The following is an 18439-nucleotide window of genomic DNA, read 5'->3' as shown; positions in this document are numbered from 1 at the left end:
ATTTTAGTTTGGGAAAAATGGCAATGTATTTATAGAACCATTTTCTACCAGGTTTGACCATCTCAACTTTAATTTCTCTACGTAAAAGTAAATATTAAACAGTAAGTTACTCTCTCCCATAAAAGCAGGCATCCACTGAAAGACAGTCACTTCTTTATAACATTGAGTCTACTTCTCTCTAATGTTCCCCAGTGGCTCAATGATAAAGAATCCGCCTGCAATGCAGAAGCCAAAGGAGACCTGGGTTCAATCCCTGGGTTGGGAAGATCCCCTGGAGGAGGAAATGGCAACCCACTCCAGTATTCTTGCTTGGAAAATCCCATGGACAGAGGAGACTGGCGGGCTATAGTCCATTTAGCAGCATAGCAGCAATGTTGTGTAGAATAACCAAGGTGCTTGCAGTAACTTTCCGCTTGTGCTATTCTTGCTGGATTTCCGGACTTTTTATTGTTCCTTGGCACTCAGTCTTTGCATGTGATATATTGTACTTTTGTTCTGTGTCATCCTATTTACAGCATGCTGGTGACAATATATGAACTATACCAATTTCCACACACTATGAAAGGTAGTTATCCACACACAAAAGCAAAAATGAGGTTAAAAAGTTCACTTGAATTTGGATCTTTAGTAAAAAAAAAAAAAAAAAAAAAAAGATACAGTTTTAGATTGGCCATTTGTCCATTAAAGTTTTGTGTTATTATTAGGCTAATTTACATAGTATACTTCTACCACTGAGTTCCAAACTCAACTTAGAACTCATCTTTATGTTTGGAGAAGAAATTTGCTGTCACTTACTTTGTCCTTTTCCCAGGTGGAGACCTGTGAGAAAATCACAAATTCATTTGTCTTCTCCTAAATCAGCAGTTAAACTAGTAATAAAATATATCCATCATTAGTGATTTATTATTTAATGTGGAATGAATTTCTATTACTACCTTCTACTTCTACCTCTTTTTTGAGAGGGAAGAAGGTGGAAGGGATGGGACTTTATTTTCCAGTAGAAACAGTGCTTCCATTCTGAGATGTGATGAAGCAGTCAATGCTCATTCTGACCATGACCTCCAGAGCTGGCAGATTTTTATCGACTTCTCACTCAGAATACCTCATTTTTGTCCACACATATATATTACAACTCTTAACTCTTCTTGATCATTTTGATTGCTATTTTCTATATATTTTCCTTACAGTAATTCTTTTTTAATGTATTTACAGACTTGTGGATTTCTTAAATTCTTCTGTGACCAAAAGAAGCAGGAATCAAAGAACGCTTCCCTTGGTATGTACACACATCCCAATTGGGATGCCCATGGCTTTCTCAGAGTACTTTGTTTTATTCAAAGTAGTTGGAGGTTGATTTCACATGGAAGGTGTTCTCCTGTCTGATTTCTTAGACATGATGATTTGGATTATGGATGACATAGAAATGCCTGACTTAAATTTTAATGGCTTTACTTCTCAAACTCTATGTGTTTTTTCCCCAATTTTCCTGAATGAATTTGACTTTTGCTACAAGTGTTTTTATGCCTTCTGCACACTTTAATAAGCTCAACAAATACTTAAATTTTGTTCCCAAGAAAATGAATCCAGTTGGTGAAGATTCTGTTGGTATGTAGGTAGGGACAATCAGCAATTTCTGAGGAAATTCTTGTTATTATAAGTCACGAGCTTTGGCATTTTCAGCGGTTAGTTATTGCTGGTCTTGGTGTGAGTGTCATGTGGATGGCATATAGATGTATTCCTTGTTGAGAATGATCATAGATATGGACCTCTGTTGTTCTAGAAATGAATGAAGAATAATGATGGGGAAATCCACAGAGCAGTGAAATAGGATGTTGTTTGGAATTCATTGAATGTTTCTTGAAATTCGTTTCCATGGCAGTAGTTAGACATGTGGATATGGCAAATGCACTCTCCAGAAAAATTGTGGTTTGGGTTTTCCTAAATAGGGAAAAAGAAAAGAGAAAGAGAGTTTTCAGTGTTACGGCATGTTGGAAGTAGAAACAAGTTGCCATTTGCCATTTCCTATGCCTCTTTCCTATTGCACAATGCTTCTGACCTGGGGAGCATTTCATTGTCCAGCAAAACATCTTTCTCTCTGACCTGAAGGATACAAGGCAAGATTTAGTATTGCTCTGGAAATATACTCCTCCATCCTGTGATTTCAAAGTAGAGACATTGTTAAGAAAGAGCAGAGACTGGGGTGACTGCATCAGATATTCATTTGATGAAGTGTTCAGGAAACCAGATGGTTGGTATCAAATAAATGCCTTGATAAAATACTTTAGAAATAAGAACTGGTTACCATTAAAAAAAATATATACCCCTCTGGAGGAATTTGCTTATGACTTTCACCATTTTGTTTTCATTTATATTGAGTAGTTTTAAAAATTAAATATATCTGTGAGTATAAACCAAGCTTGGACTATAGATTTTAAAAAGTCAGTGTGCTTTAGTGTGGATATTTGATCCCTACTTGGTCACCTGGCGTCCTTATCCTGGTTATCAGAGCAACATCTGATTCCATCTTAGATGGAATACTGACATTTGTGCACATTGAAGCCCCAAACACTTGTATTTTCCAACAATGAGAACACTGGGTGTTTCTCTTTGTGTGTGCTATCTTTGTGTGTGCTAATGGTATGGACTGATTTTGCAGAATCACTGCAGCAAGTTGTAAATGATGTATGAAATGGAAAATTCCTGTCCAGTGCACAGAGCGAATATATACGTTCTATGCAATCACTGCAGTGCTGGGCTGTTTATTTTAATATCTCCTTTAGATATATAGTAATTTCTTTGGTGAGTCATATCCAGATGCTTATCACTGGCACAGAGCACCAATTTCCTTTATATGCATTTCATATGAATTTCAGTCATGTATTAAATATACTTAAATTAATAAAATACTATATTTGAGAGAATTTGACTTTTAATATTTTATGAAAATCATAGCAGTATACTATATACTAGTTTTGAAAAATTTCAGAAATATCAAAGAGTCCAAATAGTAAAATTAGAAATCATTTAATCTCATTATGGAAAAATATCCTCTTTATGTTTAATATTTATCTTTTAAGGCTTTTATCCCCCGTGATTAGACTTCATTCTTTAAAAAGAAAATTATTAAGTTGTCTTATTTGTAAATCTTTATTCCCCATTGCCAGTACAGCTTGAATATCTTTTTATGCTCTTCTACAATGTAACTTTATCACTGCCTACTATTCAATTACATGAGTGTAGCACAAAGAAGATTTACCTGTTCTTATTGAACAGTGAACATTTAGGTTGTTTCTAATTTTGCTGACACAAACATTTCCTCTATAGGCACTGCAATTTTATGTGATTTCATTAATTTTGGTATATGTTTGGCAATGCCACACTTGTCTCCACTCGTCTCTTTCAAAATATTCTTGGTTTTTGTATTTGTTTTTCGTGTTGGAATTTGATGATAATCCAGTTAGAACTGGCATCTCTGTAAAACTGAGTCATTATTGTTGGCGGATTTTCTAACATGGATTCATTTTAGTATACCAGAAGTAAGCACCCTTAATTAGGTCACAATAATTTTTTATTTAGAGTTTCTGCATCTAATGCCTAAGATGTATCTGTAAAGTTCTCTCTTTGTGACTTTTCTGTTAATATTTTGAATGAGGGTCTTACAACATTAATTAACAAGAATTCTCCATCTTCTTTGGCCCTCCTCCCCACCCCACACTGTGCTCTGGAGGCATTTAAATAGCATGGAGGTGACCCCTGTTCTTTAAGTAATGTCTCCATCTGGGTTATTTGGGGGGATAATTTCTTGGAAACCTCTCATTTCCTCTCAAGGTTATTTTTTGTTTAGATTTTTTTCTATCTTCACACTAACTTCTTAAGTTGTATGTTCAATTCATGTTTACTATTTAAAATATTTCAAACTACTCATTTTCCCATGATTTTCATTTTAGCTGAATCATATGACTTTTGATATGTTGTATTCATTCATTTTTAGTAATTTAATGTATTTAAATTTAATAAATCATTCTGTAAAAAAAATCAATTTAATTCATTGTTTAATAACTTGAAGTATTTTTATATCCTCTATGACCCAAAATTCTTTCAAAAGAGTAAATTTTAAAATAGTTGAATTTTAAGATTTCATCTGTTATTATTAATTTCTAGTTTAATTGTCTCTGAAATATACCTGGTATGACTTTTACTTGAACTTTACTGACATTGTCCTGATGAAACAGTATACATGGTCCTCTTTGGAAGGCAGACCATGGGCACTGGAGATGAATGTTATTTTATCTACAGTAGATAATTTATTGTATTATCAAGCTTTTCTACATCATAGCTTATTTTTGTGTGTGTGTGTCTTCTTCAGTCTTCTTCAGGCAATTGTGAGGGATATTAAAATCCTTTATTAATTTGTTCTTGTCATTCTTTAACTCTTATTTAGAGGTATTTGCATTCTGACAGAGAATTATTATTTGACACACAAACATTGTATATTTGTGTTGAATTTTACTGCCTTAATATAACATCTCCTTTGAACATTTGCCTTGAATTTTCTTTAATATTAGTATTAAAACCACTGTTTTCCTTTTATGTGTATCTCTTTAACATATCTTTCCTCATCTTTTCCTCATCCTCTTTGTACTCATTGTCTTAGCTATATCTCTTGTAAAAAAAATATGTTATTGGATTTTATTTTGTAGCTCAGTTTTCTACTTTTTATCTTCTCACAGAGAAGTTTAAGCCATTTATACTTATTGTTATAAACTATTTATTTGCCTCACTTCTTTTATTATTATTATTTTTTAATTCTTTGAGTGATTTTTCCCCTTATTCATCTTTCTTTGAGCATGTAGACTATATCATTCTTTGTTAATTTTTAACAGAGTATATGTTTGATATTAAATTCTATTTTCATTTGTTTATCCAAAGCATTCTTTAATTTATATGTCTCTCTCAAATTTACATCTTCTAATTAAATGGAAGAATCTAGCACACTTCCTGCCCTAACTTGTGTACCACAGCTTTTTCCCAGTCCTATATTTTGGACTTTGTTTCTCCTGTCTCACGTTTTAGAAAAAGCATAATTTAAAAAATCATTATTCTTACAGCATATGCCTTATTCTTCAAGAATAATATTTTTATTTGCACTTAGCTTTTAAAATAGATGTGCTGTGCTATAATTTTATTTCTTTGTTTAACTGGTTTCATTATTCCCAGTTAGATCATTATACTTTCTTTCTTTTTGAGCTCCTAATTCATATTTGTCCTTCAGTGAGTTTGGGTATGGCTTTAGATATTTTTTCAAAAAGAGTGCATGGTTTGTATGTTTTCTAAAATCATATATTTGTGATGATATTTTTTCTTCTTTGTTTAGGTATACATTTCTTGAGTTGCACCATTTCCCTTCACATTTCTGTAATTTTGTTATATTGATTTCTGTATCAAAGGAAGGTCTGAGGCAAGGCTTTTTTTATCTGTGTATAATCATTGGTGTGTATGTGTGTGCGTGTGTGTTGTTTTTCTATGCCTTGGTATTTGTGAGACTTTATTCTTGTAACTCAAAAATTCCGGCAGGATGCACCTAAGTATGCTGCTGCTAAGTCGCATCAGTCGTGTCCGACTCTGTGTGACCCCATAAACGGCAGCCCACCAGGCTCCGCCATCCCTAGGATTCTCCAGGCAAGAATACTGGAGTGGGTTGCCATTTCCTTCTCCAGTGCATGAAAGGGAAAAGTGAAAGTGAAGTTGCTCAGTCGTGTCCGACTCTTAGCGACCCCATGGACTGTAGCCTACCAAGCTCCTCCGTCCATGGGATTTTCCAGGAAAGAGTACTGGAGTGGGGTGCCATTGGTTTAAATAATAATATTCAACCTTTTCATCTTTATCCACTGAAATTTTTTCAGTTGATGAGTGTTTTCATCTATTATAACTTAAATTGTCAGATTTGTTACATATATTATGATCTTCTCAAGAACCCCAGTGATCTAGATGTTGAAACAGTACGTTCTATGTAGGCAGGAGCCATAGCAGTCTTGTTCACTGCTCTGTACCTGGGTATATAGATCCAATGCCTGGCATATTCTAGACTTTCATAGATAGTTAGGCAATAGATAGATGAATGATAAATTCCATCTCTGACCTTTATGTGTATGTTTTCCATTCTGATAATTTTAATTTTATTTTTTCATCTGCTTGTAGGGTTGTTTTGTGAAATAGGCTTACCAGGAAACCATAAAGCTGAAGGTTCTACTTCAGGATTAATGTGCTCAAGGTTAACCTACTTGGACATTGGCATTGCTTCCCTTGTCTCCTTCCCCTGTCATCTTATGAAAATATAGCTTTAACAGAACTGTCTTTAGCTTGAGAATCAGCAAAGTTTCATAAGCCTAAAACATTCCCTCTTAACACATAATGAGTTCAAGTTCTTCCTAGTTGGTAATTAAATCCAAGAGTAAGGAAGAGGAAGTAAGCTAGCACTGAGCTCAGATCCAAAGCCTCCCTCTTGACCAGAGAATATCACTGACAACTGACTGCTTCTCTGTCAGTTAGCCATTGTTGCATAACAAACCATCTTCAAATTTAGTGGCTTAAAGCAACAATTGTTTATTAGCTTGCTATTCTTTTTGGGCTGGGCTCATCTGTGCAGTTATGTAAGTCTCACATGTGCACACTCATGTTGCTGTGGTCAGCTGGTAGGTCAACTGCAGGTGATCTTGATGACCTCATACATGTGTCTGGTGTTAGAGGCACAAGACTGAGAATTTCTAAAGCAGCAAGGGTGGGAAAACCCCTATACACAAGCACTTTTCTAGCCTCTGATGGTGTACTTTGCTAAGGTTCCACTGGCCAAAGAAAGTCACCTGACTAGTTCAAATTCAACGGGTAAGAGATATGAACTTAAGTTCTAAATTGGAAGAATTTTCATGTCATATTACAATGGCATGGATACAGGGAGTGAGCAAATTTGAGGCCATTTTTACGGTTCACTTCCAATCACTCCTATTTGGGACTCTGGAAACCAAAGGTATTCATACTGAAACATATCTATCCACTCCTGACTCGGTTGCTCTGTTGGCCAAGTAAGTTGGAACTTAGTCTAACCTTACAGTGTGTGTTTGATCTGTAGTCTCTCTGAAGAGTTACACTGTGCTCTTTCTACATTATCATTCTGGTATTTGCTGTCTTTAATGTAGATTTGCATTTTGCCAATGCATTTTTGGTTACATATAGTCTCTTCTTATTGCATTCATCTTTTTTTTTTTTTTTTTTATTCTGTTACCTTTTCATATTTTTCCTTATAGTTTTCTGTACCTTTCATGGTGAAGTCTGTTCTGCAAGCATCATGTTTTTCAGGAGAAGTGATCTTTCTCTGAGTTTGTGGGATGTTTTTGTTCTCTTTCTATATAAGTCTTAGAAATGCTTTGTTTGGTGTTTGTCAACAGAATAGGGGGTTTGCTCTTATGTCTATCTTCTTGTGTGGTGGATCAGACTTTCTTCTTGGATGTGTATATGGAGGATATATTAATGTGCATGCATGCTTAATTACTCAGTTGTCTCCAACCCTTTGTGACCCCATAGACTGCAGCCTGCCAGGCTCCTCTGTCCATGGAGTTTTTCCAAGCAAGAATACTGGAGTGGGTTGCTATTTCTTTCTCCAGGGAATTTTCCCAACCCAGGGATCAAACTGGCATCTCCTGCATTGGCAGGCAGATTCTTTACCACTGAGCCACCTGCGGAGCCCTGTATGTACATACCTCCTAGTCCAATTCCCAGTTTTTAGGGAGAATCATTTAGAGAGTGAATCCCTGAAAGCTCGATCTCTGTTTAAATGGGATACATACAAATGTCAAATTTCTGGCACGCGCTCCTTAGGTCTAAAGGCCCTGAAAAATCTCTTGCTTGCTGATGATGAGGATGATAAGGGTCATTTTGACAGCAGAGGGAATGTGATTTCTTCTCCTGTCCGCTCTGTTTATGTGCAGGTTTTGTGACTTTTTTGCAAACATTTTCATTATTAATATTTTATACATACAAAATTAAATATGTAATATATGTATATTATAAAGCATAAAAATGAGTATCAGTAAACTTATGACTCAGATTAAGATGAAAAACACAAGCAGGGCCATGGTATCTACCTCCTGGACCTTACCTTGTCCTCATTCTACATCTGCCCACCAAGAAATAACCACTATGCTGAATACGAGGCTTACTACTCCCTTGCCTTCTCACTTTTATGTGTAACAATTTCTTTTGGATATGCAGATACATCATGAAAGTACATGAACATAAATATATAAAAGTATGAAGTGTAAATAATTATAAGGTCTTTCTTAGGATCATTTTAATGCGTGCAGAATCTTAGTATTGATCATTTGTACCTTTTCCCTTTTTAAATTATTTTATTCTGATTAGTTTATCATTTTTTTTTCAAAAATAACTTTTGGCTTTGATCATTTTCTATAACATTTATTTTTCTATTTTACTAATTTCTACTCATCTTTATTATTTGATTTTGGTACTGAGTTCTGAAGAGTAGGTAGAATTTGGCCCATTTAAGAGTATAAAGGGCTTCCCAGGTGGCACTAGTGATAAAGAACCCGCTCGCCAATGCAGGAGATGTAAGAGACTGGGTTCGATCCTTGTGTTGGGAAGATCCTCTGGAGGAGGGCATGGCAACTCACTCTAGTATTCTTGCCTGGAGAATCCCATGGACAGAGGAGACTGGTGGCCTATAGTTCATAGGGTTGCAAAGAGTTGGACAGGACTGAAGTGACTTAGCATGCACGCACGTGTGCAAGAGCATAACATCCTTAAATATTTGTCAGTATTCATGAGAATATTGGAAATAGTGTTTTAATGTCTGCTGTTGAATCATTAGTCCTATCAGATCTCCTGCAATTCAAAAATGTTGAATAGAAGTCTTGAACACTTAGAATCATTTGATTTCATTTAAACGTGAATATTAATTTCTGAAATATTGGTGATATTTTAAGTCTCATATTCACCTCCTAGGTTTACCTCATTCACCCTATTCCCAGGATATCTTTGTTCCTTCTTTTTCTAACTCTTGATAAAAGCAGATTCTAAAGTGGACATGTACCTCCTAGGGGTGCCACATTAGAAATTACATGACAGTGTTTTTCTAATAGATTTTGTCTTATGTACATGATTCTGTCCTTAAACTATTATCGATTTTCATTTGCTTTGATTACCTGTATTCCATCTCATACATCCCCCCCACCCTGAATCTGTCCCCCATTCTTGTATAGTATCAATTTTCTTCACCTAGAGTTTCTGTCTTAGAAAAAAAGCAGAAGGATGATACAGTTAAATGGGCCATTTAACTGAAGAATGGCATGTCACACATTCTTTTTCTATATATATAATAAGAGAGAGGTATATAGGTTAATGTATGTATTTACAGAGATGAATATTATAGCTGTTTTATGATATTTAAGACTAAATGCCACAGTTTTGTTTTTTGTTTTTTTTTTAAGTAAGTCTAAACTTCCCTTTAAGGAAAGCTGAGAAAAGTAGTAATTTGGAACTAGTTGGCTTAACTTAAAAAGCTCCCCTGTGACATCGGAGTGTGTTTCATGCAATTGCTTTCTTAGACTTGCTCATTAAAATATTGACTACTCTTTTTCTTCAGTAAATGCTAATCCCGGCTCCCATGTACATGTATTTACATTTCACTGCAGGCAGCCTGCCAGGTTAGAAATAAAACCAATTTGTTAATATCACTATTTCCTTTTCAGCAAAGAAAATATGCATTAAATTAAAGGCTTTCTAAAAATAATAAGAAATGGCTTCAGTTGATACCAACCATTTATTTGTCTCTCTGACTTAGGCTGTGACAGCTCATCTTTATCAGCCTGCATTTCTCTGTTCCTCTCTGCTCTGGCAATCTTCTGTGCAAAACTCTGGATTCCTAAAGACCCCAGTCCAGGCCCTAATGTTTGCTTTGCCCCCTTCTCCTCACCTTTCCCACTGTTGCACCTTTGCTAGTCCCTGCCAGCACCTATCTGAGAATGCAAAACACTGTATTTAAAAGAACGTGAGCAAATATGGTTACTCCTGGCCATGACATGCTGCTTTGCTGGAGCATTCTCCCCAGAAATCTTGAAAATCTTTGAACTGTAAGAAGGTTCCCATTTGATTTACGATTCGTAAGTGGATCAGTGTTATTAAAATCCACAGGAGTCCTTTGTTCATTTAGTCATTCTGAGGGCCACCCATCAAGTACTTCTATATACTGTTTTGCACAAGAGCATCTTCCCAGAGCCCATAGCTGTTTCTTAAATAATCCTTCTATAGAAAGCAACTAACTATGCAACTGTACATCAAGTCATATTAGAAACTGGAGAATGTTTGTGTACATTGTGTTATCTGAACTTGTGAAGTCAAGTGAATTTTCAGTAAAGCTAACAAGATATTACCCTTGTTAGCACACTTTGCCTGGCTAAATGCTACTTTTTACTTTGTTTATTATTTTTTAATAAAATGAATTGATTGATATTTGCTGTTATTCCTGTAACTTGTAAAAAAAAAAAAAAGAAGTATCATTTGCAAATGCCCATGGTCTAGTTGGTCCTGAGAAAAATAAAATCTGGCATCTAAAATTTGGTACATAAATTTTGTTACTCTCCAGATTTTTCTTCTTATTTCATTTTATTTCCCTTGTTTTCTGGTCCAGTCAAATGTTGGCCTTGGCTCTATCAATTTTAGAAGAATGGAAGTCTTACTGACAATCTTCATGTTCTCTTTCTACATCGAGGAAAATATTAAAGAAATAAAATAGTTAACCTAAGCAATGAACGATTGCCTACTTCCCACCTTTTTCTTAAGTAGCTTTAAGTCCTAGGGTCCTAAATTCTTTACTGTGCTGACTCCACAGTAGCCATCAAAATAAGGAAATGTTTCCCCTCTTCAGTCCTTTCACCTTTCAGAGTTTTATTCTGTCTTATACCCATTTAGTTTGGAGGGAGTTGTTGGCCTCTTGCATCATTGTTTTTTTTTTTTTTTAATATATATATATTTTCTATTGGTATGGCATTATGTCCACTTGCTAAATCCTGTACAGCCTTGAGCTGGGTGCATACCAACAGTTTAATGACCCTTCTGGTATAGTTTTTGGTCCAAAAAGTGGTCAGTGTTGAGATGCTTCTCAGGAAGAGAGATTTACCAGTGTGTAGTTGTTCTGTGAGGAAAACCGCCTCATCCAGCTGGTAAGCGATTTATGCCCTGAAGCATGAAGATTTCATAGCCCTTGTCATTTTATCCTTCCTGGTGTTGCTGCAAGTGCTATTTTTATTCATATAAATATTTAGTCTTCTATAAAACTTATTAAGCTGTTGGCCTCAGTAACATTTTTTGGCAGCAAGTTTCCTAGGTTAAAGGGACACAGTCAAGTACAACAGCTTAGCTCAAGATCATAGTTTTAAATAAAGGCATGAAAGGTGATTTTTCTGAGATTTTAAAAAAAGACTCCAGCAAAGCTGTTTGAGGTTCAGCTATGGCATTTCCCAATAATGCTTCCATGGTCTCAGTAGCGCTGAGTTGGCATCTAAGAGACCAAGAAGCGAGCTCAGTTGAAATTAAAGTGAGAGTAGTTCTTACATGTCTTTTTCTGGACCCAGTAAAGAAGAAAAGTAGACAAAATGTATAGGCAATGTTCTTCACTTTCTCAGCATTCAAATCTCCACATTAACTTGAGTAGTTGGCTTCTCTGGATAGATACCTCCTGTTAAAACAGGTGACCTTTCCTTGAGCTGCTTCATTGGGTAGAAGACCAACAGGTAATGAGTGGTGGCATCTTCTAATTCCTTTTAGATGGTTATCTGGAGATCAAATGGAGGTTTCTCCAGTTGAATTTGATTTAGCCACAACCATATTGGACATTTAAACATAAGCATCTAGACTTATGTACACGGACCATCCAGGTGGATGTGGATTAACTCTGGAGTCATACATTTCTGTGTCTTCCTGGGTATTTATCATAGCTAATACATTTGACCTTGAACTAGCTGGACAATGATGGACACTTGTACCACAAAATATTCTGGCGTGTATAGACCTATACTGGTTTAGAGACTGTATCTAACTTAGATGAATTAAGCTCTATTGGCAGCCCTAATATAGAAAGTTTATGATCCTTAAGGAAGAAAAATAACATACATGTTAGTAATAGAACATAAACCATGGGATATGTAATGAAGTTATAAAGGAATAAAGTTTATATATAGTTTATATATATATATATGTGTATATATATATACATATATACACACATATATATATATGTAATGAAGTTATGAGGAATTATAAGGACTGTATAAATTCAGAGAAGGGATTGGTTATTATTGACCAAAATGCTTCAAGAGATGGTGGTAGTTGAACTGACTCTTCTGAAAACCTGGGATCTAGGCAAGGGAAGAGAAAGTAAGTGGGTGAGGCATTAGTGAGGAGTAGGGCAGTGCTACCCTTCAATAGCAACACAACTTCAGTGTAATAGGTTCTGTGACTTCTAAAATAGATTCTCACCTAAAGAATCATAATGAGATTAAGTGTTGGTTCAATCCAGATTATGTGGAACTAAATTTGGTGCTATTCTTTCTTTTATAATTATTATCCTTTCTACTGATATAATTAAAAAAAAATTCTCACAGGTCCAAATATCAAGGTCCAGTAAAGTATAAAAAAAATATCATTAAATCATCTTGCTTAGCAATACTTTAGTTCCTTTTGTTAAATAAGTGACCAAACTGTCATACATGCTGGCTGAGTGCAGACTGGTCTAGCCACTTTAGAAACCATATTAGCAGCTTTTTATAAAGTTAAGTATGCATATACCATATGACCCAGAAAACCTACTCCTAGGGATTTGCCCAAGAGAAATAAAAACTTTCTGTCACATCAAAACTTGTCAGTGAAAGTTTCAGTTCAGTTCAGTTCAGTCGCTCAGTCGTGTCCGACTCTTTGCGACCCCATGAATTGCAGCACGCCAGGCTTCTCTGTCCATCACCAACCCCTGGAGTCTACCCAAACCCATGTCCATAGAGTCAGTGATGCCATCCAACCATCTTATCCTCTGTCGTCTCCTTCTCCTCCTGCCCCCAATCCCACCCAGCATCAGGGTCTTTTCCAATGAGTCAACTCTTCACATGAGGTGGCCCAAGTATTGGAGTTTCAGCTTCAACATCAGTCCTTCCAATGAACACCCAGGATTGATCTCCTTTAGGATGGACTGGTTGGATCTCCTTGCAGTCCAGGGACTCTCGAGAGTCTTCTCCAACACCACAGTTCAAAAGCATCAATTCTTTGGCGCTCAGCTTTCTTCACCGTCCAACTCTCACATCCATACATGACCACTGGAAAAACCATAGCCTTGACTAGATGGACTTTTGTTGGCAAAGTAATGTCTCTGCTTTTAAATATGCTATCTAGGTTGGTCATAACCTTCCTTCCAAGGAGTAAGCGCCTTTTAATTTCATGGCTGCAGTCACCATCAGCAGTGATTTTGGAGCCCAAAAATATAAAGTCTGACACTGTTTCCACTGTTTCCCCATCTATTTCCCATGAAGTGATGGGACCAGATGCTATGATCTTAGTTTTCTGAACGTTGAGCTTTAAGCCAACTTGAGCTTTAAGCCAACTTTTTCACTCTCCTCTTTCACTTTCATCAAGAGGCTCTTTAGTTCTTCTTCCCTTTCTGCCATAAGGGTGATGTCATCTATATATCTGAGGTTATTTATATTTCTCCTGGAAATCTTGATTCCAGCTTGTGTTTCTTCCAGCCCAGCATTTCTCATGATGTACTCTGCATATAAGTTAAATAAGCAGGGTGACAATATACAGCCTTGACGTACTTACTCCTTTTCCTATTTGGAACCAGTCTGTTGTTCCATGTCCAGTTCCAACTGTTGCTTCCTGACCTGCATACAGGTTTCTCAAGAGACAGATCAGATGGTCTGGTATTCCCATCTTTTTCAGAATTTTCCACAGCTTATTGTGATCCACACAGTCAAAGGCTTTGGCATAGTCAATAAAGCAGAAATAGATGTTTTTCTGGAACTCTCTTGCTTTTTCGATGATCCAGCGGATATTGGCAATTTGATCTCTGGTTCCTCTGCCTTTTCTAGAACCAGCTTGAACATATGGAAGTTCACGGTTCACAGTGGCTTTATTCATAATTATCCAAAGTTGAAAAGAGTACAAATGTCCTTCAGCTTGTAAGTGAATAAGCAATGGCATATCCATATGAAGGAATACTACTTAGTAATTAAAAGGAATGGACAATATGGAAAAATCTCAAATGTATTATGCTAAGTGAAAGGAGCCAGACTCAAAAATCTCCATGCTGTTGATTCTGTTTACATTGCATCCTGGAAAAGGCAAAATTATGGCAAAGATAACAGATTGGTCATTGCCCAAGGACTGGGGCTTGGGGAAGGGTTGACTGAAATTATAAGGGTGTTTTGGGAGAGTGAAGGAACTTTTTAGTATCTTGGGGTTGGTGGTGGTTACCTGACTATGCATTTGGCAAAACGCATAAAACTATACACCAAAATGGGTGGATTTTTTCATGGTAATTGTACTTCAATAAAACTTACTTTAAAAAAGAAGTGGCCAACCATATGTTTTTCACAAATCTTGCTTTATGACCTTACATTGGTTTCCTGTGCTACAGTTTTCATTGTTTCACATACTAGCATCTTTTCCCTCTTAAAAGTTTTTGCTTATAAACTTCCATCATCCCTTGAAGAAATGTTTAAAACTCTCTTAGAATTTTGGTGGAGATGCTCAAAGACCTAAAATGAATGGTCAGAGCTCCCTTTGAAAACACAAGTATTTTATATGTAAAGAGGAACTACTTTAAAAGGACTGTTTCATATATTGAATAGGTGACTCTTTTGAGACATTGTTATGACGTGATAGAACCCATGTGACTTCTTTGCTGTGTAGCAGATTCATAGACCATATAAGATGTGGAGATTTGAACCCTTTAAACCAGTCTACACATTCATTTTCCAGATACAAATAAACTCTCTAGTTCATTGTCTCCAAAGTTTCACTCAGGCTGCTTAAAGGATATTGAAGAAAAATCACAAAACTTGCTGTGTGGTACAGTGAAAAAAAACATCATTTGTTCCTCACTGATGCCAAACCAAACAGCCTCTTGATGAAAGTGAAAGAGGAGAGTGAAAAAGTTGGCTTAAAGCTCAACATTCAGAAAACTAAGATCATGGCATCTGGTCCCATCACTTCATGGGAAATAGATGGGGAAACAGTGGAAACAGTGTCAGACTTTATTTTTTTGGGCTCCAAAATCACTGCTGATTGTGATTGCAGCCATGAAATTAAAAGACGCTTACTCCTTGGAAGGAAGGTTATGACCAACCTAGATAGCGTATTTAAAAACAGAGACATTGCTTTGCCAACAAAGTCCGTCTAGTCAAGGCTATGGTTTTTCCAGTGGTCATGTATGGATGTGAGAGTTGGACGGTGAAGAAAGGTGAGCGCCAAAGAATTGATGCTTTTGAACTGTGGTGTTGGAGAAGACTCTTGAGAGTCCCTGGACTGCAAGGAGATCCAACCAGTCCATCCCAAAGGAGATCAATCCTGGGTGTTCATTGGAAGGACTGATGTTGAAGCTGAAACTCCAATACTTTGACCACCTCATGTGAAGAGTTGACTCATTGGAAAAGACTCTGATGCTGGGAAGGATTGGGGGCAGGAGGAGAAGGAGACGACAGAGGATGAGATGGTTGGATTGCATCACCAACTCAATGGACATGGGTTTGGGTAAACTCCAGGAGTTGGTGATGGACAGGGAGGCCTGGCATGCTGCAATTCATGGGGTCGCAAAGAGTCAGACACAACTGAGCAACTGAACTGAACTATGCCAAACCATCTCTATATTTGCCTGTGGTTTAAAATTTGTATTTGTATCTCACTTGCTTCTAAAATGGATTTGGGTTGGCTCCTCTTAGTAAAGTAGATTTTCTGAAATTTATCCTTTTCACCAGGTCACCTTCCCACTTCCAAACCCTTCACTTTGCTAGACAATCTGTCTGTTATATGTCAATCTATATGTCACCCTGAACAATGTACTGCCCTCTCTCTGGATCTCAGCTTCTCTTTTCAAAAGTGAAGTCCAACTATGATCTGAGGGATCATCTCTTCAGTGGTCCCCAAACACCAGTTATGTTCCTTTTCATTACATGTGTCACCCTATATTTAATTAATTAGTTACTTATTCATCTCCTGTGTTGGAGAAGGCAATGGCAACCCACTCCAGTACTCTTGCCTGGAAAATCCCATGGACGGAGGAGCCTGGTAGGCTGGAGTCCATGGGGTCGCTAAGAGTCAGACACTAGTGAGCAACTTCACTTTCCCTTTTCACTTTCATGCACTGGAGAAGGAAATGGCAACCTACTCCAGAGTTCTTGCCTGGAGAATCCTAGGGATGGGGGAGCCTGGTAGACTGCCATCTATGGGGTCACACAGAGTCAGACACAACTGAAGTGACTTAGCAGCAGCAGCATCTCCTATGTTAGACCCTAAGTGCTGTGAGACCGTGCATCTCTTAATCACTGTTGTATTCTCAGCTGACAGGAAACACTAGCAAAGTATTTGTTGAATAAACGAAGGGTACCTGCCATCCCTAATGGGCCATACTTGTGCTACTCACCCCATGCTTATACCAGTTTATACTTTAAATACTTTTGGAAATAGTTTAACTGTTATCTGTCTGAAAAATATCATTGGTAAGGAAAAGCAAGATTTTTGCCATTACAATTATTTTTGTTTGGGGCCTATCTCAGTGCTTTGTTATAATTTCCTCTTTGATACTTGATTTGTATATTTGCCTGGTTTTGTTTGTCTGTTTGGGGTTTGGCTGGATGTAACCAAGTGGCAGCTCCTTCACATGAGTGTTTTGTACAGTATGTGCTGTGTCTCACTGTAGCTGATATATGAGTAGCACCTAGTATGCAGTTGGTGGGTGGTCTCTTCCTATGTAAATGAAGGTGATTGTTCTTAGGACGGGAAGTTCAAGATGGCAAACACTGTGGGATTGCAAATTTCAGCATAGCTCTCTGGCTATTTGTGGATATTGAGTGATTATTTTTAACCAGTTGAAATCACTGAATCAGAGACTAGCCATTTTAACAATTGGGTTTCTGAAAGGATATAAATATGTAGCCATTACATAGAACTTATATACTTTATACAGGCCTGTGCATATATAGAGCTATAACTGTAAATTTTAACTGTGTTGGATTTTTGAATTAGAAATTGATGCAGTTGTCAGAGGCTTAGTTCCTCCATTTAATGTAGCTCTTTGTTCTTAATGGGAATTTAGGTCAGCACTGAACAGTGCCAGGGCATCGCAAGAATTTCCCCCAGAAAACAAGGGTGCCAGGCGTGCAGAAAAAAGTCAGCAACACTGTTTGGCAAAGTTATATTCCCTCCTATCTGGCAGCAGTGCCTGGTTCAGTTTGGCCAGCAGAGACTTACAAAAGGATTTTCTTTTTCTCCTATTTTTTTTTTTTAATTTTCCTTTTTAAAAACCATTTTCCTTTCCCAACATAAAAATTGTTTTCTATCCAGTTCTCTCTGAAAACAACATATCTATTTAGAGAAAAATGTAAACTCACTGTGTCACGTTTCCAAGCAGGCCATGTTTTCTGCAGTCCCACTAAGTTCTGTAGCCATTTGAGTTGTTTGAGTCCAAGTGATACTTACGTAAGGACATGCAGTTGAGATGGGAGGGGGTTACAGCCACAGAAATTAATTTCGCCAAATGAGAAAGAAATGGCTGCCACATCCTGAAGCCAGTCCAGTGCCCTCTTAGAGATACAGGTTCACAGCACTGTTCATCACTGATGTCACTTTAGAATCCATTATTATGATTTTGCTCTGGTTTTCATGGCTATGCTTTTCAAACTCTGTCCATTCTTTTGTCAACAAGTATTTCCTCAGACCCTCCTCTGTCCCAGACACTTTCTGGATCTTGGGGATGCATCAGTATTCAAATTGAGCAAAATATTTTCCCCTTGTTGTTTTCTGCTGTCCTGCCAACCCTCAGAAGCCAGTAGGCCTTTATTTCTTATTCCTAGTAGGAAATGAGAGAGAATTTGTGGTTTTCCTCTGAGATCACCCATGAAGTTATTGGCAAGATTGAAACTAGAAATCAGATCTTCTCGGTCCCAGCTCACCAACCACACCTTTCATTACACCAGACAAGACCTGTGGGCAGGGAGTAGCAGTGGTCAGAGTACCCTTTGGGCATTTGTCCTTGGATCGTGACCTTCTGAAGGACCACTGAGCAACTTGTCTTTGAGAAATGACCTGCCATTTTCAAACAGCATCAAGGAAAGTCAATGAGACAACAAGATGAGAAGCAAAGTATTGAGTTTAAAATTTTCTTTTT

General features: G+C 37.0%; 1 long non-coding RNA gene across 1 annotated transcript in view; it reads left to right on the top strand.

Annotated features, from left to right (window-relative positions):
* LOC145514583 (uncharacterized) overlaps window positions 1–18439 on the top strand; it is a 619877-nt gene that overhangs the window by 232671 nt on the left and 368767 nt on the right. The window contains exon 3 of the long non-coding RNA XR_014060253.1: window positions 1213–1276. This is a non-coding gene — a long non-coding RNA (uncharacterized LOC145514583). The remainder of the gene's footprint in view (window positions 1–1212; window positions 1277–18439) is intronic.

Source organism: Giraffa tippelskirchi, chromosome 7 (assembly GCF_054371585.1).
Source record: "Giraffa tippelskirchi isolate mGirTip1 chromosome 7, T2T-mGirTip1v1.2.pri, whole genome shotgun sequence".
In the NCBI taxonomy this organism is placed as follows: Eukaryota; Metazoa; Chordata; class Mammalia; order Artiodactyla; family Giraffidae; genus Giraffa; species Giraffa tippelskirchi.
This window is presented reverse-complemented; position numbering and strand designations above follow the sequence as displayed.